We start from the raw sequence: 24540 nt of genomic DNA on the forward strand, positions 1-24540 counted from the left end.
CCGGCCGGGGGGCGGTGCGCGCCCTGGGGCGGCGGCCAGCGGAGCCCCGTCCCGCCGGACGCCGCTGCCAGCTTTCTGGGAGTTCGGCGATGCGTGTGTCGAGAGGGCTCCTGCTGCGTGCTGGCTTCACCTCCTCCCTCTCCCCGCTGCCCCTGTCGCCGCCGCCCTGCCCTCCCTCTCTCCTTGCTTGCCTCTCTCTCTCGGCCGCCCGCTTCTCCCGCCGTCGTGGGGCGGTCGCGGGAGAGGGGGGACAAGGGCCGGCGCCGTCCCGGGCGGGGGGGGAGCGGGCACGACGCGGTCACACCCGGGCGTCCCCGGCACACTGGCCCCGGATCGCCTCCTCCGCTGCTTTCCCCACAAATAAAACTCACCCCGGGCTGGTGTTCCACAGCACTCCCTCACCCTCCCCTCCCCCGCTCCCCGCCCAGCCCTGTGTGACTGATCTCCCCACGGTTCTGCGAAAAAGGTCGTGTTAATTCACCGGCTGCAGCTGGCAGCCTGTTTGCTACAGTCACGCACTGGGGTGGAGGAGAAGCCTGCCGAGTGAGTCATGGCTGTAAGAGGCCCTCCGGTTGTTTATAGCAAAAACAGGGGGATGTCCCATTCAACATGTGGGAAATACGGGGAGCAAGAAGTTGCCTCGATCCATTCTACAAGGACAGGGCGGTGGTACCTGTACCTAGCACCCCCCGCCCCAGCTCACTGTCGAGCTGCTTGAGAAAGGAGGTGGGGAGGTTGCCGTTTCCTCTCCCAGGGAGTGCTTGTGGTCAGAGTGTCATAGCTAGCTGCAGGAGCTTTGCATTTGTCAGCATTTCCATTATATGGTACTTTTTATGTAGTTCACAACATGGCTATAAATACATGCCCTGGGTTGAAATTTGGTTGATGGCCTCTTCTCCATCTGAGCAACTTTTGAAATGATTCTGTTTAGATGCTAAGTGGAAATCCATATAAAATACTGGCTTTTTATGTTTCTTTCAACTTCAAAATTTAGCTGCTTACACGTGGGCTCTTAATCCAAAAAAAATTCTTTCCCCCATGAGTTTGTTAAACTGGGGAAGAGTTTAAAGGCATTGCCTCTGTAGGCATTGGTCATTAATTAATTAGTGCAGCAGAGAATCTGAAGACTCTTAGAGTATCCTGGCTACCTCGAGTGAGGGCACCCACCTACAGAAGGGACATGGGACACTGTGTGTCCGCATAGCTCTAATACCCTGCCAGGGTAGTTCCAATGCCTCAGCACCGCGGACAAGAAGCTGATGTTAAAATCAAGGCAGAATACATTAACTTCCCTCTGTGGAATTTTATTTATTTATTTTTTTTTCCGTGTCCGTTCACTTGCTACTTCTGAGACAAGGAACAAGCCCGGTATTTAGGAGCTTTCGTTTTGTATGCCTCTGTATATGCACTGGCTCTGGATCCCGTGAAACATGCCTGCCACCCAGTGGATATCGCTGATCTCTATGTATTCCATACATTTAGCGCCTCTCCCCTGCGCCCAGCCCTACCCCGTCGGGAAGTGGTAAGTTTGCAAAGCCAAGTGCTCCGGATGCCGGGCTCATCTGTCCGCCGTGGGCCTGTGCCCGAGGATGGTGTTGGTCGTGACAAGGTGTGCCAGCGTCCTTCCCGGCCAGCTCGGGATCGGAGGTGTGTCCCCCAAGGTCTAGCAGCTCCCTGCTGGAGCTGAAGTGAGAAGAGGGAAAGTGAATGAGGCAAACAATTGTATGCAGAGGGAAAGGTAGCTTCGTGGCTGAGACAGCTGGAGAATTGGATTTTGCAGTCCCGGCCTTTGCTGTTGTTTTCCATATAAACGTAAAGGTTTTTGCTCGTGGTCTGTTGGGTTTTTTGGGAGCCTGGCCTGAGTCCCTGGGATCTGCTTCACAGTTATGCTGAACTTAACCATCTGGAACAGAAGTGAGTGTCTGTTTGCTCTCTGTGTACAGAAGACGTTTTGCAGCATGTTAGAAATACAAGCCTTGAGTGTCAGAATTGCTCACTCAGTGTCCATGGATTTTTTTGCTTTAATCTATCTTAGTTTCCCGTATTAAAAATATGTGGGTAACAGTATCCTTTATATTACAGATTACTGTAGTGATGAGAACTATAAAAGAACCTGGGAGAAAAGAAATAATTTCCCCTGTGATTTGAGTGTGTGGTGATGCTCTAGAGAACAAGGGCAAAAAGAGGAGTTTGTGTGTTAATTATAGCAAAACTTCAGTGGGAAAAGATGTGACCAGGTCAGTTGCAAATACAGATTGATCTAATTAGAGATTGATGCATATGAGCACTAGGAGACATTTTTAGTTACCGTAGACCACTTAGTTCTAATAAATTCTAAATTCTGCTTTTCTTATCATGTTTTTAATACTTTGTTTTGTAAGTAATTTCCTAGGTTTTCTTTCCCATAGAAAAAGTGCCAAAAAGCAGATAGGCAGCCTATGGTAGCATATTTATGTCACTGTCCTTCATCAGCTGGATCTGTAATGTGACACCTGGGACTCTCCTGTCAGAACCCCCTGTTGAGGGTAACCAGTGGTGGTGTGGCTGTGGTTTGTGTTGCTGTACTTGGTCGTATCCCTTGTGTTGTGTGATCACTGTGAGGACCTGAAAAGAATGTGGATGTGGCCTAGCAAACACCTACTGAAAATGCACACTGCAATTTGTTTTTGGATATTTGACCAAAGGCAGATGGACTTTTCATGGGGGCAGCAAAAGGGGGGGCCTTCAATATATGGGCTCCACCCCTCATTCAAATCTGTCATCGGGAAACAGCATTATCCCTGGTAGTGGTTGTTTTGGTTTTTTTTCCCCTCCTGAAAACAGGTCAAGTATTTTGGCTGAGTTCTTCTAATCCTAGTCTGCCTTTTTCTGGACCCCTCACTCAGAGGTAACTTCTACAGCACATGGAACAAAACTTAGCCTGAGGCAGACATTCAACTTGGAAAATTTCAACCCAAGCAGTCAAAGTCTGGCCAAGTTACAAGCAGCTGGAAGCAGCATCTTGCATTGGAAGTGTTCGGCAGCTGCCCAATAGGAGATGCTACAAGCTTCACCAATCCTGTGTATATGTTTAGGTACATGGAAATATGCTGCTGAATTACAATGTTATTTGCCTGGTTACCTAGTCTACTAACTGTTTGTTGTTTTTTGTTTTTTCCTTACCGGAGAAAGGAACCTAAACATCTTTGGTTAATGCTGTGAATGATTTTCCTTACTCATATTATTCATTGTTGTGTTCCTGGCTGAAAAATTGAAGACTTCAAAATGGAGCCTCTGAAATAAATGACAAGCCAGGGCTTACTCTTTCTGAATATTTCAAAATGACTTAATGATTGTTAAGGACCAGTTTACAGTAGAATTAAAGCAACTTGTTTCCCAGCATTTTGATTTATAAAAAGCCCACATCTCCCAAATTCCTAAGTTATTCTTCAACTGCTCTATTGTAGCAGACTCACCCTATATTGTGTCTCTGATATATCTATTAAGTCTGCAGTGAAGTGTGAGTCTAAAACAATTGTGCCATGGAGTCACTGTGGAATAAATACCACAAACATTGGCAAAGTTGCTTCATAAATCTTTCTTAGTTTAGAGAGGAACTTTGGCATGACTTTCTTCTATGGGAGTGCAGCTGTTTCTTGTGAGGTTCCCTGGGGGCTGGATCTTGCTGGTTAATTTCAATATATTCACAGCTTTTGTGATGATATCGCATCATTACCAGCATATTATGTGCAGGTCTGTGCACGTGGGGAACAATTACTAGTACACAGTACTCCAAATAATTTTTTTAAATGGTCAGCATCCATCAGAAGGCATTTTTCATGCAGCCACATACAAAGAAACCAGGATTGTGGTTACACCGGCATGAGAGGGGACTGTCTTCAAACTGATAATTTATGGAAAGAAGGATTAAGAATTTGTGCAGAGAATCATCTCAACGGGAGTTTTCATTGCAAGTGAAGTGTGGTCTTTGGCTGTGTAGCAATATAAATATTGCATAGAGGTAGTAAAGTACATGGCATTAGTAAGATCATAGGAATTCCATGTCTGGTTTTGCTGTTCACACATGAGGAAGGATATGAAATATTAATAAGAGCACAGTGACAAAAGTGATCCAGGTTTTGGAGACCAGGTGTCACAATTGCGTATTGCACATCTGAGAGAGGAAATGGTGCCTGTATATATCAAACACCTGTGTAAGGAAAATACATGATCTTTACTTGACCATCCAGTGTCTGAGAGATGAAGTTAGGCATGTTGTACTTTGAACTAATAAGTAGCAATGAGGGCAGTAAAAGATTGTAATGGATTTGTAGTTGCTGAGAGTATTTTAAGTTGCTGGTGTTTTCTTCTCAAAGATGTGCTTTCACTTGCTTTGGTGGAGGATGTTTCCAGTGTGTATAGAAGGGGAAGGACTATACTCCATTCACCTGCCTTTTTTTCTACATTGAAAAAACAAGATTACTTGCAGTGCTTTCCACGTCTTGTAGCACATGTTGCTACCCTGACTAGATTACAATAAAATGCCATACTTCAGAACTTGGCTGGTTTTCTCTTGGGTCAGGAGGACCATTTTTTCTTGGTGCCTAATTTGACTTCTGGGAGTGTGATTAATTATTGCACACTTCCCTCTGGAGTATCAACATCTGGTGGCAGCTGGTGATAGGATATCAGATCCTCACTTTACAGAGTCTCCTCCTATTCCCGGGTTGGTGTATCATCTTTCTTTGTTCAGGATACTGTCAGTTATATTCAGGGATGAAAACATTTTTTCTGCCTTTAGATAGGCAAGGACATTGCTCAGTGTTCAGAAGTCAGCTGCTCACTGCTCTCCCCTTAACCATCTCTCTGTCCTTTGGGCATTCCTCTCCTGCAGCCACATCTGCTGCAAGCAGACAGAGGCAGGCAATGTGCACATGGCCTGGCAGCAGAACACCCCCAGCAGTCACTAAAACAACAGAGGGTATGTCGATTAAATCATTTTGTAATCTGAAACATGACTGACTGCCTGAATCAAGTTGAAGCATTACCTGCAATGCTCTTTTTCAGGCAGCTTCACAATAAACCTGAAGGTTTAATTTGGCCTGGGAATTGAACTTGAGCCTAGATAGCTATGAGATGGTGCTTTAGAATTCTGTAGCTCATTCTTTTTGATATAACAAACAGATACACTTCTTTCCTCTGGCAGCTGAACTAGGACAAATATACTCTAAAACACTGAGTTATTTCTTTCTGTAGAAAACTTACTTTATTGCATGTACTCTAGTGTACATGGTATCAAAAATCAGATGTTCAATCTTTTACAGTGGTTTGGGTTTGGCTTTTTCACTCACACTTTAAGATATCCTATGAAGGTTTTAAGGTAATAAAACATTTTCTGTATAGGATGAATTTACTGGAAGTTTTCTTGTTGAGAAGAACTGAAATTTGAGGGGACTAAGTTCTTGTAAGTCACTATCTTTAAAGTTGAAAGCATGTATATGTGAGTGTTTCCACTGACTTCTAGGGCTTGGCCCATATGCCTGTTGCTATGTTCATTGGAGTTAATAATAATGCACTATTGATTTCTAGGACATGCAGGAGCTGACCTAATAACAAAGGCACAAAACAGACTGGATGTTTTAAATTTTGAAGAGCTCTAGCTAGGCTATTTAATTAATTTTTTCTCAGAAAATGGCAGAATCAGAGAACAGTAAATTTGGCATTCTATTCTGATGTTTCAGGACCTGGATAAACTTGTGGTAATGTAAGATTATAATGAGTATTGCCACATTGTATCTGTTTTGAAAGTGAAGTCATTGGTTGTAGTTGGCCACTTTGTGACATCTTACTGTGTTTGTAATATTTAGTGAGTTTCATTCCCTTGTTCCTCGTGAGGTGAAACAATGTTTGAGGCTGAGATTAAAATTGTCAGAATTGTTAAGTGTCCATCTCAGAGGTAAATAAAATTTGAACATAATACTGTTAAATAGTTGAGCTATGTAGCTATTTGTATGCTTAACAGCACAAATTTATGTGTGTAGGATAATTATGTACTGTGAATTAACAAACACTAGAAATAGTTGTACGACTGTGTTATCTGACTGTTGTTTGATTTTTCACCTCACCACAGCCGCTATAATCAGAATAGTCAAGTTAGGTCTTTTTATGGAACGCATTTCTCCAGACCTGTTGTGAAAACTTTCCATTTGGTCCCTAATCCAGCCCACCTGTGGCCAGTGAAGGTGTAATTTTGCCCACTCTTCAGAATTTAACTTCCTTTTTTTATTTGTATGTGTGTACAGAAATAATATTTTCTTGTTAAAACCTAGTACTAAAACCCTCTTTTCCACTCTAGGCAGTGGATATCCTGGGTTTTTTTCCTCCATGAATACAATAGTGACATTAAGCAGTTACATTGTCTGGAGTTCCTGGTGATACAGGCATCAACAAAATTTAATGAAGTGTTTCAGCTTGCTTGACCTTATTCTGTGACTCATTTGTGTGTCATGGATTCAGGTAGGAAGCCAAGCAGCCTCCAAGTCCTGGCAGAAAGTTGTTCACACGCTATCTGCTGCAGCAGCTTCTGTTTCAGCATCTGCTGCTGTCCAGAGAAGCACTCTACTGTGCCATTTCCAGCAGCTTGCATGTTAGCCTGTGTTGGACAATTCTGTGGTGTGTTTGGGCTCTTCGGAGAGGGGACATGAGCTGCTGGTGGAGCAGTGGAACTATTGGTGGAAAAGCTGTGGGATTCTGCAATTTGCTGCAGACCTTCAAAGACCTTTTGCAGACAAGGGGGTATTGAACAACATTCTGGTATCTCTTCTCTGTTCTTTCATTCTGTAAAAAGGGAAAGTTCTAGGAGAAATGGAAAGGTCTGTTGTTTTTAAGGTCCACTGTTGATCAAGAGAATTACAGCAAATATGTTTGTTTTAAGGGAAGCTGAGGGTGGACTTTGTCACCAGTTTACTGAAGAGGTGATAAGGTTATGCCATCCTGTGTCATGGGATTTGGTATTTTTTAAGATCAATGACAAGGGAAGTGATATTGTGGGTAAGAGGACAGCAAGAGTAGTCAGAAAAAGGATGGTGACAGTACTTAGTGTTCACGTATTGCCACAGGAACACTGACTGATCCAACTTAGTCACTGTTGAATCCAATATCCAGTTACATTGTGATAATAATGTGTTGTCTAATGAACAGTGAATCTCTAGAGCATAGTCCATAGCTGTGATGTCTGCTTGTCTTCTGCATCAGTCACCCCACCCTCCCCCCCAGCAGCTGGTCACTCATCTTCTGCTTGCATTTACTGCCCCTGACCTGCTAGCTGAGAACAGGAACCCTTCTGTTTCTGCCAAAATTATTTTGCTTAACTTACCTGGTTAAAACAGTAGATTTATTTCACACAAAATAGACTAGGGAGCTTAGGTAGCAAAGCTGAGGCAGGTTCTGTTTTTTTCAGGTTTTCTTAGTTTACCTAATTTTGTGGGTTGACAGATTCGGTCTGAAGGATTTATAAAATGACTACTAAGAATTTTTCAAATTGAGTTTTCAAATGCTAATGTTATCATGTAGCAAAACTTGGCAACCATTACAGGTTATAATATTTTAATTAATGAACAAACTGGTTTCTGATCATAACTATACTGCAGCCATGATGGTGAGAGTCAGAAATACACTTTTATATTCTTTATAAATGACCATTTGTGATATTTTTCCAGGATGCATCTATTGATGTTAAATTGTTTTAATGTCCTTAAAATCAAGTATACCGGTATACTTTGTCATTATTATACTCTTTTGGGAGGGGACAGGGTGATTGCATCATTGTGTACCTCATTTGAGGTGAATTGTTGGTAAAGCATTACCTAAAGTCTGATGTAGCTGCTTGCTTTGCCTCTGGATGTACATTTTGGGGCAGTCTAAAACAGAGGTCAGAACAGATTTTCAGGACAGCATGTTTTCAGGATGATGTTGGCATAAAAGGTCTTCATGTGTTTTCTGCGAGAAAACCATTATGTTAACCTTTGTAGATCTTGTGTTTTGTGCCTCTGAAATAAAAGCTGAATCAGAAATGGGGGTTTGTAGTCTCTGTTTTATCGTTGTGTGTGACTAGCAGCTGAAAGGTCAAGTCATACATGAGACTCTTACTGTACAAGCCCTCCACTGTGTTTACCAGGTTGGTGGGAGTTTTGCTTCTTTTCCTAAATCTATACACGTTAGTCAAAACTATTAATTTCACATTTTCCTGAAGGAAAAAAAGAGGTATTTTTAGAAAGAATGCCTTTACTGTGGAGAATTACTGCAAAATACTGTGTATTTCTTCACATACTTTCAGATTCAGACTAGGTTTCAGATCTCGTGTCTTTGCCTCAATACATCAAGAATATTACTGTTTTCTCATTCTTTATTCCTCTAGGTCTCCTGGATTCGCACTTTCCTTGCTTCAAATTGACATCAAGACATGTGGAAACATTAAATAGTAGTTAGACACTCTGTAGTTTGTTGGAGTTTCTGGTTTATGATATGGTGGATAATCAACTCTCCCCATCTTATTTTTTTTGAAGTTGAAACATGTATGTTCAGATACAAATTTCCAATTTTTATATGTTATTACCAGACTGGGCAGTAGTCTTGCCATAGGTGTTTCAATAGGCAGAAGTATTTGTGCAGGTGTCCTTTAAGGGAGAAAATGCATAATTGTGGTTCTTTTCTTTCTTCATCACGTTTGCAGGATGACTGCTTTTTTAGCAGAGCAACCTGTCCTAAATGGGAAGTATTAGGGAAACCACTGAATTTGGATACTGTGTTAAAGAAACTGGAAGATGGATGTGAGAAGGTCGCATTAGGAACGTTGTCACTGGTGCTTTGTTGTTTGAGTGCTCCAGCTTTCTTGCCTAAGTTACATTTTCAAATCATGGCTTTCAGTTTGTTACTGGACACAAGGAAAAATAAAAATTCTGAAGGTGTTTTTTTTTTCTTTTTTTTTTTTTTTTTCCTTTTTTAATTTTTTTTTCTTTTTTATTTTTTTTGTTCCACCATTCCGGGGAACTGGGATTACTCATTTCATCTGCCAGAAAAATATTACTTACCAACTCCAGAGATAAGCAGGGAGGAAATGACAATTGTATGTGGATTCTGGCTGGAACATGATCAGAGCTTGGGTGGCTTAAAAGCACATGTCTCCATGCTTTTGTTCTGAAGAGCCACCACAATCAAATTTTCCTATCTTTGTTAAAAAATGTATCTTGAATGTTCATTCATATGCCTGAAGAATAGGGAATAGAGCTGGAAATGAAAGAAAAGAATGTAAAACAAATTAGAAAGGGAAAGAAATAGAGAAAGGCAATCCAAACTAGCTTCCTCCTTCTAACTGTAAGAACATGAGCCAGGGAAATGAGACACAGAAGAAATTGAATAATCCCACTGGTAATGTTGTGATAATTTAAACTCCTGTTGAAAAACTGGGAGCTAGACCAGCACTTGCAGGAGAATATTGAGTTTAATTGATTATCTGTAGTGAGAAATTTACATCCCTGTCATCCAGCTTGGTGTGTGGATATTTGTTTACTGAAGGATTTTTTGTGTTCTTTTTTAGAACAGTGTAACCTTTTGTTAAATGTGAGAAAAATGAACTCAAATCTGAATGCTGCTACCAAATAACATTGAAGACCAGTTACCTGTAATTACAGCTTGAATTTCTTTCTCCTTGGCTCCTTAACATAGTGTTAGTATGATATAGTTTTGAGGAGGTTAAGAGTGTGAAATGTGGACAAGCAGTTTTTCCACCTAATTAATGGTCAGATTTTCTAAGTAAATGGTAGCGATCAGTGAAGCACCAGAGCCTTCCCAGTTAGCTATGCTAAGAGTTGAAACTCAAGATCTTCCAATTCCTTTTTGACAGTCTGGACTTACTTTGCTGTGCTTCACAAATGAGGAGGGAGGTACAGAAAGCCCTGAGCAGTTCTGTGGGGAGTCAGGTGTGGTTGTTAGCTTGGGATTGGTGCCAGTGATCATACCTGAGGGGAAAGTAATGGGGAAAGCGAAGCAATAAAGCCCCATCAGGGAGAAAAAAAGTATATGACTTAGCAGCCTCCCACCTGCTCTGTTTTATCTCAGTAGTGATATTTGTTCTTTTTTTCCCCAGAAGATTTAAACTCTTTGTACTTTTGGTGTTTAATAAAAGTGAAAAGAAATGGATGACAAGGAGATATCTTTTTGGGGCTTTGCTTCCATAGCTAGTAGAAATGTATTTCTGCTCAGAGTCAGAGAGATGGTGTGGATGAGCAGGTGTTCAAAGTCACGTTGGGTGGGGCTTTGAGCTGTCTGATCTAGTGCAAGAAGTCCCTATCCATGGTGAATAGGGTGGACTAGATGAGCTTTGAAGGTCCCTTCCAACTCAAACTATTCTATGATTCTGTGATTTTGATGGCAGAGAGGAGCTTTGTAACAATACAAAATGTCAGCAGCCCTTTGGAGAAGGACTTGGGGGTTCTTTTGGATGAAAAGCTGGACATGAGCCAGGAAATGTGCACTTGCAGTCTGGAAGGCTGATCACATCCTAGGCCTCCTCAAAATTGGTGTGGCCAGCAGGGTGAGGAGGTAATTCTTCTCTGGGAGATCCCAGCTGGAGTGCTGCATCCAGCTCTGACATCATCAGCAAAAAACAAACACATGGACCTGTTGGAGCAGCTCCAGAGGAGGGCCATGAAGATGATCAGATGGTTGGAGCACGTCTCCTACAGAGTCAGGCTGAGGGAGCCTAGAAAACAGAAGGCTTCAAGGAGACCTTGTTGTGACTTACAGAAAGGAAGGATAGGGACTTTTTATGTCAGAAAAAGACAAGAGGCAATGATATTAAGGGGCCAACACATCTACTAAATGATTATACACCGTTTTTCCCAGTCCTCTGTTTTGCTTTGTCTATGTAGATTAACAGCTTTTTTGCTGCACTGACTCTGACTTGCAGATCCTCAGGTCAGGTCTTCAGCTTATTCCTTTCTGTCTTTAAGCATGAATTGTTTCCTAGGTGTTGTACCCGTTGACCTGTACCCAAAGTGGGTTGCTCTGTCCTCCATTTTCTCCCTCTATGATGTCCAGTTGCCATTTCACCATGAAAATGCAAATCTGCATTTTCTGATGATGCAGGTAGTGTTTTTTCCTGTTTGCTGTGTAGTGAATTTTCCAGTGTGTTGTATCATTTTCTTGCATAAATCCTGTACCTCAAAACTTGACTTTTGCTGGAATGGTGCACAAGTAATATACTTGGGTAACTTTGAAAACATTCACTAGATAATGTAATATACTTGAGTAGAAAGGGGAAATTTAGTATATTAAGGGAAATTAGTATATTTTCAGAAAGTTAAATAGAAATAATGTGCCTAACACTGTTACAACCACCTGGAACAACAACCCTGAGACAGATTATTTAGGATCTGCTGGGGAAGCAGCAGCCTGCTGCATGCAAGTAAGGATTAGCAATAAAAGAATTAAAGGGAGCTTGTTTATGGTAGGGGAATTCATTTTCTCATGAAACAGTAGCAGGAAGTAAGCTGCTGCTAGCTTATGCAAAGCAGCAAGGGATCATATCATAAAACCAACAGGCCTGAGGATGAGAGCAATTAATGAAAAAAGAAACAGAAAAAGTAATTTTCTTTACTCTTTCTCCTTCCTCAGTGAGATAATTGATTACTGTTTTAACAAAGGTTCTTCTAATTATTGTTATTCTGAATATTAAATTAGTTCGATGTTACTCTTCAATTACTCGGGAAGATTTCTGTGATCTCAGTCACAAGTGGTGTATTTTTGTCTGTTATGCAAAGCTGGAAAACATTTCTAATGAATCTTGCTAAATATGGGGAGCATTAAAAGGAAAAGTTCAAGAAATAAAATTAGTTGCAGAGAAGCGGTAGATGGGACACTGAATTTAGGCTTTGGTGGTAGAATGTGAGCACTCTTTCTTTGATGATGGAGGGAGTTGAAATCAATTCTAGTAGGGTGTTTTTCAGAGCATGTGTATCTTAAAAGCTGATGGGCCTTCAATAAATGCAGGACAAAATGGATTATAAGGTTAGACATATATATATATATATATATATATATATATATATATATATATATATATATATATATAAATGCTAAAGAGACAAAATTAGATTGAAATAATAAATATAAATTATATATAGTACTTTGAATGTAGCAATGAGAATACCAAATCTTTATGACAGGTTATTTGGGGAGAATATTGAGCTGCTTCCATTAATAACAGAACAACCTCTGTTGTAGAAAGCAGGAGGAAAATCACATGTGTGAAACTGTGCCTGCCATAATGCCTTCTTGTTCCCTTAGCCTCTGGTTCTCGGTTTTTGTTTCAGGGCTCCCTAGACCACAGAACCAAGAAAGATGATTCCCTGTGAGGCTTTTGGAAAACACATCATAGTAGCAGCAATTCTCTCTGGATTTGAACCTCCATGCCTGTTTAGGATACATCTGACTGCTGTACCTTGTTTTTATGGGCAAGTGGCAATGGCAGAGGTGATGGTTTCGTTTGTTTGACTGATCCACAGGATCTCAGTCCCACAGGATTTGCTGACAGCACTGCTTGCCTAGCAGAAGATGAGCTTAGAGGTGGAAGTTGTTGTTTCTGTGATTTGAAATGTAGCTGAAAGATAAAAATGTTGGCCTTCCAGCAGCCAGCTCCCCTTCCCAGCAGTGCTGAGCTCAACACCCCTCCTTTTTGTGTCCTGCAGTCTTTATTTTTCTTCCCTCTCTTCTCCATGATTTATGTATTCACCAGTTGGTTAATGTAGCATGTATTTGGATAGGTAAGCCTTCTACTAAAAGTATTATTTCCTGAACAAGCAAGTAACCAGGTTGCATTTCTAGATAACTGTTCTTTAATAGCCAGGTGTCTGCCTGAGTGAGTTGCAATGGAAAATTGATTCATTCACATAAGCTTACTTTTTTTCACAATTTATTTTCTCTCCTGCCTCTCCAAGTTACTGCTTTTATCTTTCTCTGTTAATTAGATCAGCTGGAAGAACAGTAATAAACACACTTTCCTTTTCTTTGTGTTCACATCCTGAGCAGTGGAGAAATACCCTGTTGCATTCTTGTAAGAATCTAAAATATTCATGGAACTCTAGCTCAACATTTTTCTAAAAATGATGTTTATCTGGATTTCCTTTAATTCCATTAATTTGGTCTGCATCCATACAGGGAGTCAGCATAAGCATGTGAGGTAGCCAGTGTGGCCTGCATAAGGCGGCGGGATTGAAAGGATAAAAGAAGTTAGAAGGAAACACTTTTTTGTCTGACTGGAGCAGTAGAAAAACTTGCAGCAACCACCCTGACACGTGCATCTGTCAGATGCCCTTTTTGTTATTGTCTAAAAAACAAATGTGGGTAAATAGTTCTCTGGCACTTCTTTAAGACATCAACAGTAATTTCCTGTAGCAGGGATGGCTTTCTGGGACTGCACAGCCCCTGCAACCTAACCCTCTGGTCTTTAAAAGAAAATTAGCTTAAAAAAAAAAGGAAAAGGCTGCTGCGGCTTTGGGTCCAGAACTGCTAGCTAAGGGCGGTGCCTAGCTGTTCTTCCTCAGGAGAGGGTTTGATGAGGAACATGATGATCCCTCCCCCTCTGCTCCCACCCTGTAAAGAGGCCAAACAATAACAGCAATACTGACACTGCTGTGCTGTAACTTTGGCATGTGCCTGTGTGCTAGTGTCTGGGTGTACCAAATACTTTGTCTCTGATTAATAGCATTCCTTGCATAGAAACTTCTGAAAATCTCAGAAGTTCTTGATTTTTATATTGGTAAATACAGACATTAAAAATCCACTGTGAACACAGTTTTGTTTTTTTTTTTTTCTTCCCAGTATGTTTCTTATTCATGGATGTGTTGCAACATGCAAAAATGTAATGAGTGACTCACAGAATGAGAAGAGGAAAAAATAGTTACAGCTTTTTAATAAGGATTTCTTAGCAAACTACAAAGTGTCTCAGTGAAGAAACCACTGTTGGACAATATAAAATTTGCCCAGCCCTCGGGTTTATGTTCCTTCTGAATATATTTGCAACATAGTTTCACTAAATATGTATTTCTGCTCATTCACGTCTCTAACTTTTTTTCTTTCTTGTATCAGGGATTTCAACATTCTGACATCAAAAAGAAAAACAACATAACCTGTTTACAAATAGTTTTGGATTTTGTGTTTGTGTGTATATGAAAGGAAAAGAGCAAAGGCCAAGTTTACCACTACTGGTGCAGTAACATCTCTAATGGTTTTATATTAAGCTAGTGTTCTTCAAAAACTATTCTTGCAAGGATTCCAGAGCAAATACAACCATCCTGCTAATGCAGCATAGCTTTGAAGGAGTATAATAGTGGGGGATCTGAAGCTTGTGGGTGTGCTGTTCTACTTCAAGAATCAAACTGACTTTCTTTCTGGAAAGATTGGTTCTTGTTCTTGGAAAGTCTGGCCTTTTTTTTTTCTTTTCATTCATATGTTTTTGAATTTTATCAGTATTTATAAATTTTACTTTGTGTCTTGTACCCCCTTACCTTTGTATCTTTCTTTCACAATAGTGGGAAATATATATTTGCTTAAAAGCTTTGAGTGCAAATCTGTAGTGATAGATAGGTAACCTAATACTTGCCTTTCAAACTAGCTGTACCCACAAGCGATCATTTCCGTTGTCAAATTAAGAATCTAGCATAATCTTACTGCAGTCAGGTTTGTACAGATTTGAGTGTATTTTAAAGGTATTTTCAGGGCTGAAACACATAGTGTGTGATAATTTGGAATAAAGATGTGATATTGCTATGCCCTTGTTGGTTCTCTTGGGATATTCCATAAATCAGTAACAAAAGTTAGTTCATTTTGGCTTTGTTTGTTGCGAGTATGTTGTAGTGAGGTGTTCTGTATATAAAATAGTGTTGCCTTTACAATGCAAAGCTGTACTTGGGTCTTAATTATAATTATACTATTTTCTGCCTTGTTTCAGTAACAGGTTGTGTCTTTTCAAACAGTAAGCTCTTTTAGATTTAAAGAAAAAGTAAATCCAGATAGAGTTAGCTCTTTGTTGGTATAAAATGTATTCCTCTGTTTGTTTCCTTCTGATTAGTTGCCTTGTTTCTTGTAGGGTGTGTACTGGAACAGTTTCTGCATATGGCATTCAAAGATGTAAGGGAAATTGCCCTTTTTGGATCAATTTAGTGACTCTGAATGATGAACTGGAAATTATAAAATGACAAGTGAGCTGGATTTTAGGATGCTGAAGCTTTAACTGTCTGTCTGAGTGTGCTTACCAATAGCATTAGGTGACGCATGATGATTTATCATTTTTCTCCTGGAAAAACTTAGTAAGATTGCATTGCAATTTGCAATTGCAAATTTTGCAAATATTTTCAGATCATGATTTGACTCTTTTTGTTTCATTATTTTTGTGGGGCCTAAAGCTCACTGAGAGAAGTAGTATGGGGTATAAATTTGTCCCATCTCTATTTTCATTTCTTTGCGTGACTTGCATTCAAGCTGTGGGTTTACTTTTGTCACACCTACTGGCAGGGGTATTTATAGGATATTAAATAACTTTCAGTGCACTTTCTGAAACAAACAGGCAAGGAGTGTGCAGAGAGAAGACAGAACAGAGCTAACTTGGGTCAGAAAGCCATGGGTTAAGCAGTACCTCTGTCCCTCCCCTCTTCTTTAGCATGCCCAAGGAATGGGTTTGCTTTGTTTGCTTTTTTTTTTGTTGTTGTTGGTTGGTTGGTTTTTTTTTGTTTGTTTGTTTGTTTTTTTTTTTTTGTGACTGTTGTGCAATTATGTGAATCTTAGGGTGAAAAATCTACCCGAGTGCTGGCCCAGTGTAGTAGTTATCACTACCATGGAGAGATGTCTGATGTCCTTGGCTGGCAGTGCTCATCACAGTCTGATCTAGTTCAAGAGCAGCCAGCATTCCCCATCCACCCCAGTCAGCTTTCTGCTACAGTAAGTCATTTAATAGGATCAGAGGAAGGCTTAACAGGTACCACATGGATCAGAACCAGTGCAAGGAGAGGATGGGAGAGGAAAAGTGTGGTTGGGGTTGGTAAAGAAGTGCTGGGGAGAAGTTGGAGCCTGTAGTTTCTGGCTGAGAGTGAATCAGAGATTATCCTGTGTCAGAGCTGTATCTACTACCTGGATTTTTTGCAATTCTTTTCTTCCACAGCTTGCTAGTCAGTAGAAAGGAGAATATACCCAGGTCTTAAACCATTCTCAGAAATATTGACAAGCATTACTTCTCAGCAGAGGCAAACCTATAACAAAAGGAGGAAGGAAGGGACTTGAAAGAGTGAGGAAAATTAGATTTTCCTAGAGACTTGCCATTGCTGGGATGTGACCTAGGAATACCTTAGAGGTGATCCAAGAAGAATTTGTGCAAGGCTGTACAAGGTCAAGGGTTTGTAGTTGTGTGGGATGTTACTGTACTGCTGGCAAAGGCAGCATCTTTGCCAAATCTGCCTTCAGTAGGAAACACTGGAGGCACAATTGAAAGGACAAAATGGACAAGGTTAAAGCTGCCTGGTGCTCAGTTGTGAATAAATTTAATTTCAGGCACCTCTCTAGCCCTTCTGCTACCCAGGAATAATGTCTGGAGACTTATGCTACTGTAGACTTGAGAAACACTCCCTTGTGTATTTGTAAAGATGACATTTACTCTCTGAAGGATTTCAATTAAATATGGATGGCCAGGATACCTTCCCTCTCAACTTTTGAAAATATAGTGGCTTTTTAAGCTGCACTTCATTTACTAACACGTTTCTTTTCCAACTATTCAACTAAAGTTCAGAAGACAAGCACAGTGTAAAGACTGTCTTTTCTCAAATACATTGTGCTCTACTTTCACAGTGTGCATTAAAATATCACTAAACCATACCTTTAAATTGCAAATTAACTGATAGCTACATGGGTTGCTTTCCAGGTGTCATCCCCATTTCTTCTCTGAGATTCTTTGCTGTTGAAATGTCTGAAAATCCAAGTTTGTAGATGGCAAACAGATGCCTTAAAAACATCAAAAGTGTATTGCCTGAATTTGTGATTAAGTTTTTTAAATAACACAATGGTAGGAATTTTTCTGTGCCTGAAGTCCTAGGAGAGATTTCCTTTGGGCAGAGGAGTAAGTTACCTTGTAATAATCTCCTGATGCAGTTTCTACATGTGTAAGTATTTAGGTCACTATGCATCGGTCAGCATTAGGAACCCTCAGCAGGGTCAGCCTGTGTTGTATGTGGGAACTGCTGGCCCACAAACCCAAAATACCAGGACAGTAACACTGTGATAGATGCACATAATATTTATTGGATTAAAATGTGATAGCACCACTACTAGTGTTTCTTGGTGTTGTACACAAGGTGAAAAGGAGGAGTTTGGGTTTTAAGTGCAGGAATTTGGGTTTTAAGGCTTGGGTGAAACCTGGTTCATGTGTTGTCCTACCATATGCAATGTCATGTTGGGTATATCCATTGCTCAGGTGTTCTTTAGGATTGTGATTGTGAACGGGATTGTTGGAATTTTTCCTTCCCTTCCAGAGACACCTGAGATTAACTGTTTTGCAATGCTTGAGATACTGGGATCCTACAAAAACAAACACAAACCAGAAGCTTCTTAAATCAGATTTTTATCCAGTCTTGAGTCAGAGTTTGATGAAGCCCCAACTCTGTATGAGGTGATTGTATTAGCCTGAGCTAGGACCACGGTGGTAGGATCTCCTCTTGCAAGAGTGGGAAGGAGTTACAGCATCTTGAGCTGCTTTAGGTATGGTACCACAGGGTGTCACATAAATGGGGGCTTGCTAGGGCTTCCCATGTGGTGAACTTGTGTATAATGTAGCAGAAAAATAAAAAGAGCTTTTGGATCTAAATTTTCTGCTCCCTTTCCTTCATCAAAACAGTATTTTCTCCTCCCCAACCCCCATCCAAAACTGAAAGCTGAACACAGTCACAAACCTTCCTTTTGGCTTGTTTTTATGAGACTAAATGGTATGTCTTTCAGGTGGGGCAGGATACCTCCAGAGCACATAATTCTTGGTGCATCCTCATATGGCTTCAGAGTTTCAGGCTGCTCCTTGTGCAGGAGAGCTGCTTTGTTCTGGTCCTGTGCCTTCTGGCAGCCCATCTCATCCTGCCTTTGCAGACCTGTAGCTTTCAAAGCCAGTTGTGAAGGAGGGAGGCGATTTCCAAAGCAGGGTGCGAAAAGAGAAGCAGCTTGGTTGGGTTCTCACTTGAGGCTAGCAGAAGTGAGAGCCACATCCAGGCCTGCTGGGCTGCACTGCTTCCCTTGGAGTACATGATTTGGCATGTGTTTCTCTGGGAGCTGGGGCCAACAGCAAAGTGAAAATTGTATTGTGCATTATTTATTTATTTATTTGTGCAGCCTTAAGTTTTCTGCTGGTGGGCTCCACCCTCTGCCACGCTGTGTGGCTGCACAAATATTTGCTCTGGGAAACAGTGGGGGGAGTAGCTCAGTGCAAGGAATATGAGGCTGGGATGGAGTGGAGGGTTGAAGCTGTTTAAATTGGCTTAAGCTGTGCTGTTGGTCAGTGTCTAACTATGGCAAATGGTGATCTAAGTTTCATGAAAATACTCATCCCAGCAATGGGCAAGGTCACTTCTTCTTCAAGCCAAAATTATAATTAGCAAGAAACCTGATAGAGTTCCAGGGATGAACATCCACCTGCATTCTCTCTTGGTAAATATGTTTACATTTTATATATGCTTTTAAAAAAAATACTGGTTCCAGATTTAGCTTAGAAACAGCAAAATGTTTGCATAGCTTGTGCTAATACATCACTAGGAAATTATTTTTCAATTTAGTTGATCGCCTGGATAAGAATGCATTGTTTCTTTCCTCTCTAAAACATAACTATTAGAACTTTCTTTAATTATTAAAATGGTGCTCTCTCTGTGCCAATGTTACAGTTCCTTGTAACCTCTGTGCACCTGGGTCAGATTTCTTTCCTCTGTACCCCATGATTTCCAAAGGGTTTTTCAGCACGAGAAACAAATGCTTTTAGAAATAAGATTGGATTAGACTTAAGTTATTGGAGAGAAGGAATATACATCTGTTGTGAGAGGTGGAAAATTTATAGTGATGAAAATAATGACACAGTGTTTGCTCTTCATGGACTTTTTTCAACTGAGAAATACAAATGAAGTCATATTTTGATAAAGAGCTGTGGTGAAGTAATTTTAGTACTGGCTTAATTGATACTTTAAATCAGTAAGTCATAAAATGTGTTCTGCTGCTTCTTTTTTCAGATCTTCCACTAAAGCAGGCTGCAAAAACGGGATGGTAAACTGTATCTAATAAAATCATACATGGGGCACTGCCCTTTTAACAATAAACTGGGACCCGGTTTTGCTTTTAAGTGCCATGCAGGTGTCATAAGGACTCAATTACTTGGAGGTAACCCCAAAATTTTCTTCTTGGTAATTAAACATAACAAGCAGTTGGAGATATTAATGTCCATAGAGCTATGGGTTTTATGCAGTACAAAACTTGTGGGACTCTTGTTTCATTATTGCTGAGAGTGTTAATGACAGCTGTCCTGAAATATATTTGAATTATCTCAATGGGTTTGCTAGAAGTAGCTTCAGGTTTTTCTTACTCTCATCTTCTCTGCTTATTGCAAAGTCACTCCTGCTGCTTCCTTGCTTCCCAGCTCCTTGCCCTGCTGTTACACCCTCTCAGTTGGGTGTAACAAGCATGGCTTGGGTCCCTGTGCCATGCCTTCCCCTGTGGCCAGTGCATTGCTTTGGACTGTTTTCTGGGAATCTGTGGAAAACCAATACACATGGCAACCTGCAAACAGAGCATGAGCTTACCCTTCCTACAAAAACAAGGCGGAAACAACTCTGTCCTCATCCTCTGGGCCACATTTTTAGGATTACATTTCTGTCAGGCCTTTAAGCATGTCCTGTGTAATCGTAGAGCCTGTCCCAAGCACCTACACTGTTGTGGGCTAGGCAGCTTCCAGCATGTTGCACTGGGCACAAAGTTTGTTTAAAGAACATAAAGAGCACATCAGAAATTTACCAGGAATCCCAGGAACCCCAGCTCTGGCTTTGGCCGCCTGTCCCCATGTTCCATTGAATGCTGGACTTTAACTGAATTTCCCCAAGCTTTTTGGCCCTTCAGTTTCACTCTTTTTCAGGGGTAAACCAGTTTGGTGTGAGCAAGATGATACTGTTTGAAAAGATGAGATATTCCACAGAAACGTGTTTGTTAGTTTCGTTCGGGATGAGAGAACCCAGTCTTAAATTGTGCCGAGGGAGGATTAGGTTGGACATTAGGAAGAATTTCGTCACGGAAGGGATGGTTAGACATTGGATCGGGCTGCCTAAGGGGGTGGTGGAGTCACCGTCCCTGGAGGTGGCATTTGGTGCCATGGTCTAGTTGACAGGGGGGTTTTTGATCGTGGGTCAGACGCGATGATCTCAGAGGTCTTTTTCAACCAACTTGACTCTGTGAATTACCTACTCATGGAGGGGAGCGGGGCGGGATGTTTGGTAAGGCTCGGAGGCAGCAGCGGGGAGCCGGGCCGGGAGCAGGACGGCTCGGGCGGGTCGGGCGCGCTCCGCACACGAGGGAGCCGGGCCGGGCCGGGCCGGGCCGGGCCGGGCCGGGCCGGGCGGGTCACGAGGCCGCCGCCGGCCCGTCCCCCCCGCACCCCGCCGCCACCTGCGGGCCGGGCCCGGCGGAGCGCCGGCCGCCGCCCCGGGGCGTGTCGTGTCGTTCCGAGCCGAGCCGCCCGGCCCCGCGGTGAGTCACCGTCCGGGGCTCGGGCACCACTTCCCCCCCTCTCGACAGGAGCCATTTTAGCTGCACGAAGCTGCGGGGAGGCCGGGGCGGCGCCGCGGGCCCCGCGGCCGAGCGGTACGTGCTGTCCGGGCAGCGAGAGCCGGACGGGCGGGGGGACGGGCGGGGGGACGCGGCGCTGCGGGCGGCGGCCGCCGCTGCCTCGACGTGCGGCCGAGCCCGGGGCAGCGCTCCGCAGCCGTCGGGAGAAACTGCGGGCAAGAGGGAACTTGTGGAAAAGCGCAGCACCGAGGAAAAGGGAAATATAATTTGGGCCGTGAGTAAAGGGACGTCTCGGGGCAGTAGCGCCGTGAGCTGCCTGAAGCTGAGCCTGTTGCTGCGGGCAAAGGGCACCGCCGCTGTGCTTCTCTGAGCAGCGCGCTGCGAGTGTGACAGCTGGTTTGTAGTTCTGCTGCGTTTTATACTTTGGTCTCCTTTTAAGCGTGCGGGGGTGCCAGGCAGGCAGCCGGTCTGAGCCCTCCAGCCTCCGCTCAGAGGACTGTAAAATACACGTATTTTATTTTTTCTGAAGCTGCGTGTGCTTGGACTCGGCTGGCATGGAGCAGAGAGCATGGTCCAGAGCGATTCGGGCAAAGTGTTGGCTATCAGCGCTGCGGCTTTGAGCAGCTTCGCTCCACTGCTGTTCTCCCGGTGTGCTCCGTGGTGACTTTAAAATGGCAGATTTAAAATATAATTTCAAAGACAGATCATTCTCTGCGCCCTTAAATTGACGTTCTCTCTCTGCCGAAACAGAGCCATTAACGGCAGCCGCCACGGTGTCGTTTCAAAATAGAAGGAGTTAAGTTCTTATGCGGGCAGGTACTCACCTTTTCGGAAAATGATTAAGAAATAGAAGTTATAGTGATGATGTACATGGCAGACCAATTAGAAAATAGGCTTAGTGGTAGTTATAATGGCAGAAGAAAATCTGGGAGGTAATTGTGGTGCGTCAAATTGCTTCCTAAACTTCCAGTGGATGAAAACCACCTTGATTCTCCTAATTATGTACTTCTGAACTCTAGCAAAGTGTTTTGAAAAAGAATCACTGTTTCCACCTTTGTTGAATGAAAATGTTCTTCTTTAGAAGTTTTGTCCGTGTGTATAACTTCGGACCCTGTATTTCAATCTGTCACTCTAGAAATCAAATTCGATATTTTCTTACTGAAAATTGAATGATAGGGCACTTGAGTTGTTGTGCACAGGGGAATACTTTCCAGGTTCATTTACTCTCTCGAGCCTGAGAAGTATAATGGAGTCTTGCTTAGTACTGTGATCAGTTGCAGGGGAGGGACAGAGGGAGGCAACCATTAAGTAAATGGTCATGTTTTGGGTGAGGCTGCCTGTCTCTTGTCTTCAGCCTTCTCAGTGCTCAGCCGTATCTTCTTCGGCATCTTACAGTACACAGAAAACACAGTACAATGTGTTTTCACTATATTTTCCTTTTACATTTTGCTATTTTTTTTTCTAAGAGCAACAAGTTTTGAAAGTGTTTGGGAGATTTATTTGGTGCACTGTTACATGTTGAAAAATCACAGATAAAATTACAGAGGAACCACTCGAAAAACATATTTTGAGGTAGTAATAGAAGTTATTTTCTGAAAAATTCTTAAAGATATTTGCATCTTTTTATCATCATGACTTTTATTTTCAGATCCTAGGGCTCTCTGCTTGCAACTGGTAGAACATGACACTCCCTTTCCTTATCTCTTTTCTCCCCTTCTTTCTTTTGCACCAGACCCTCTTCAGACATCCAACCCTGAAAATGTGAGGTTTTTTTCTTTTTAAGTCATTTCCCAAGCTGCAGCTGCTTATCTTGGGCAGAAGGCTTTTTGTGTTCTGAAGGATAAGTGACTGCTGCTACTTTCTGTTGATCAGGGTTTCACAGAGGAGCAGTTCCTCTTTGAAGGTGCAAAAGCTACCGTGTTCAGTCTCTCTTGCTGCTGTACAAGAACTTTGACAGCGCTACGGACACATCTGTGGTATAGTGGTGGAGCTAGGAAAAAGTGATTTGAAAGTCCTCCCAAGATTTACGGGTGACAGCTTGGACAGATTTAGAAGGCAGAGAAGTGGATTAGAAGATACAGAGAAATGGTGTTAATTTTTGTACACCTGAAATCCATGTTTGTCTCAAAGAAAAAATCCCTGCCTTTCCCCTCACCCCTAAGGCAGGGATATTTCTGTTTGAATTGAGTTTTTGAATGTTGAGAGAGCCATGGGAGTGGTGTCATTAGATGCCAGTTAGCTTGAACATTATTTCCAGATCTCTGCTTTTACAGAGTGTTGGTTTTCTAATGTGCTCTTTTCTCATCCATTGAATGTTAGAATTGTCAAGTCCATGGTCTTCTCTTCAAATGAGAAGAAGGTAAGAGGTAGACATCCAGATTTGAAGAATGTTGTTGGCCTGGTATAGCCTGATGTTTCAGGATTGCTGCAAACTCATACTTCAGTTGTGCATGTTACTTTTTGGACACTTGATATAGGAAAAAAGCCGAATACATGAGAAGTATTTCATCACAGCCATATTGAGGGGAGGGAACTGTGGTGGCACTTTCCTCACTGAGCTTGTAGAAAGGAAAGAAATAGAGAGATTTTCCCTCTATGTCAGAGGAAAAGCTTTGATCTCCAAAACAGCTTTCTCTTCTTGCAGGTGTTAGCAAAAATTTCTCACCTTTTGCTTGCAGATTTTGTTGTTTTCGGTGACAGTTTTGGTAGCTCGCTGGAGTTTTGTTGGGTGTGCAAGAAGGAGCAAGGACTTTCCCTCACCACAGTGATTCAGCACAGGAGTGGCAGGAGGTGGAGTTCACCTTTCCAGCCTTGGTCACAATCTGTACCATAAGGTCTGAAACTTTGCTACCATATGCCAGTGATTTATGGTGCTTATAATTTTAATGCCACTGACGTGTTTTAGAGATTATTTGCATTCTTAAATCTTGCTTTCTTAAATCTTAGCTAAGTGTTTCTTCACAGATAAAGTAGTTGACAGGGACTATACATGGTGGAATTTTAAATCTTTTTCTTATCATGAGTCTGCAGCAGCTGTGTGAAAGGCTCTGGATGTTTTCACTTTCCTGACCTGACCTGACTAATCTATGTAGAGGTAAAAACAATTTATTCTTCAATATGAACCTTTGGCAAAGCTTCCCACTGTGTCAGTGGTTGTGCTGAGGGGATCCCATTGGATAGGGATCAAAGTTTATGCATTCTTACCTTGGTGAGCTTTAGGCCTTACCTGTTAGCCATCTTCAGTGTTGCATCAGAGGGCTGGAGCTCAGGTCATTTATTTGTCCTTAAAGAGAGCACTGCTCTTGTGTAATTTGTGAGTTTGTACTAGGTTCAAGCTGGCTTCAATGTGAAACTGATAGTAGTTTTTTAGCCTGGAAAGAACCTCCAATTCCTAAATTTGTGTGTAAAAATGATTTCTCTCTGTGTTGAGCGAAAAGATATTATGGTTAGGATAATTTGCTAGGAATAGGAATGCTAAGTACATAGGTTGGAAACTGTGGGAAAGAGTTGCTTTGGGGTGGATTGAATGTCACTGTCTTCATCTATAATTAGACATTTTAGTCTGTTTCCAGAACACCCTATATTTAACTCATCAACAACATTTCTGTGCAAATACACCAAATACATTTTTTGTTTTGAGGGGAATGACTGCACTTCTTGAACATTGCCATTAGTAGACTAATGGTTTCATCGCCTCACTTGTCAGCCCCTTCCACA

At 41.9% G+C, this 24540-nt stretch overlaps 1 protein-coding gene across 8 annotated transcripts in view; it reads left to right on the forward strand.

Annotated features, from left to right (window-relative positions):
* The window catches only part of ELF1 (E74 like ETS transcription factor 1), a 98067-nt gene that overhangs the window by 13403 nt on the left and 60124 nt on the right, over positions 1–24540 (forward strand). The window contains exon 1 of one of the 8 annotated variants that reach the window (XM_062487741.1): positions 1360–3074. The exons of 5 other annotated variants lie outside the window; for them this stretch is intronic. The gene's annotated coding sequence lies outside the window, so the exon portion shown is untranslated. Of the gene's footprint in view, positions 1–1359; positions 3075–12431; positions 12511–20826; positions 20899–24540 lie in introns of those variants that run through there. 2 more of the 8 variants (XM_062487748.1, XM_062487744.1) reach the window with 2 other exon arrangements.

This window comes from Cinclus cinclus, chromosome 2 (genome assembly GCF_963662255.1).
Source record: "Cinclus cinclus chromosome 2, bCinCin1.1, whole genome shotgun sequence".
Lineage (NCBI taxonomy): Eukaryota > Metazoa > Chordata > Aves > Passeriformes > Cinclidae > Cinclus > Cinclus cinclus.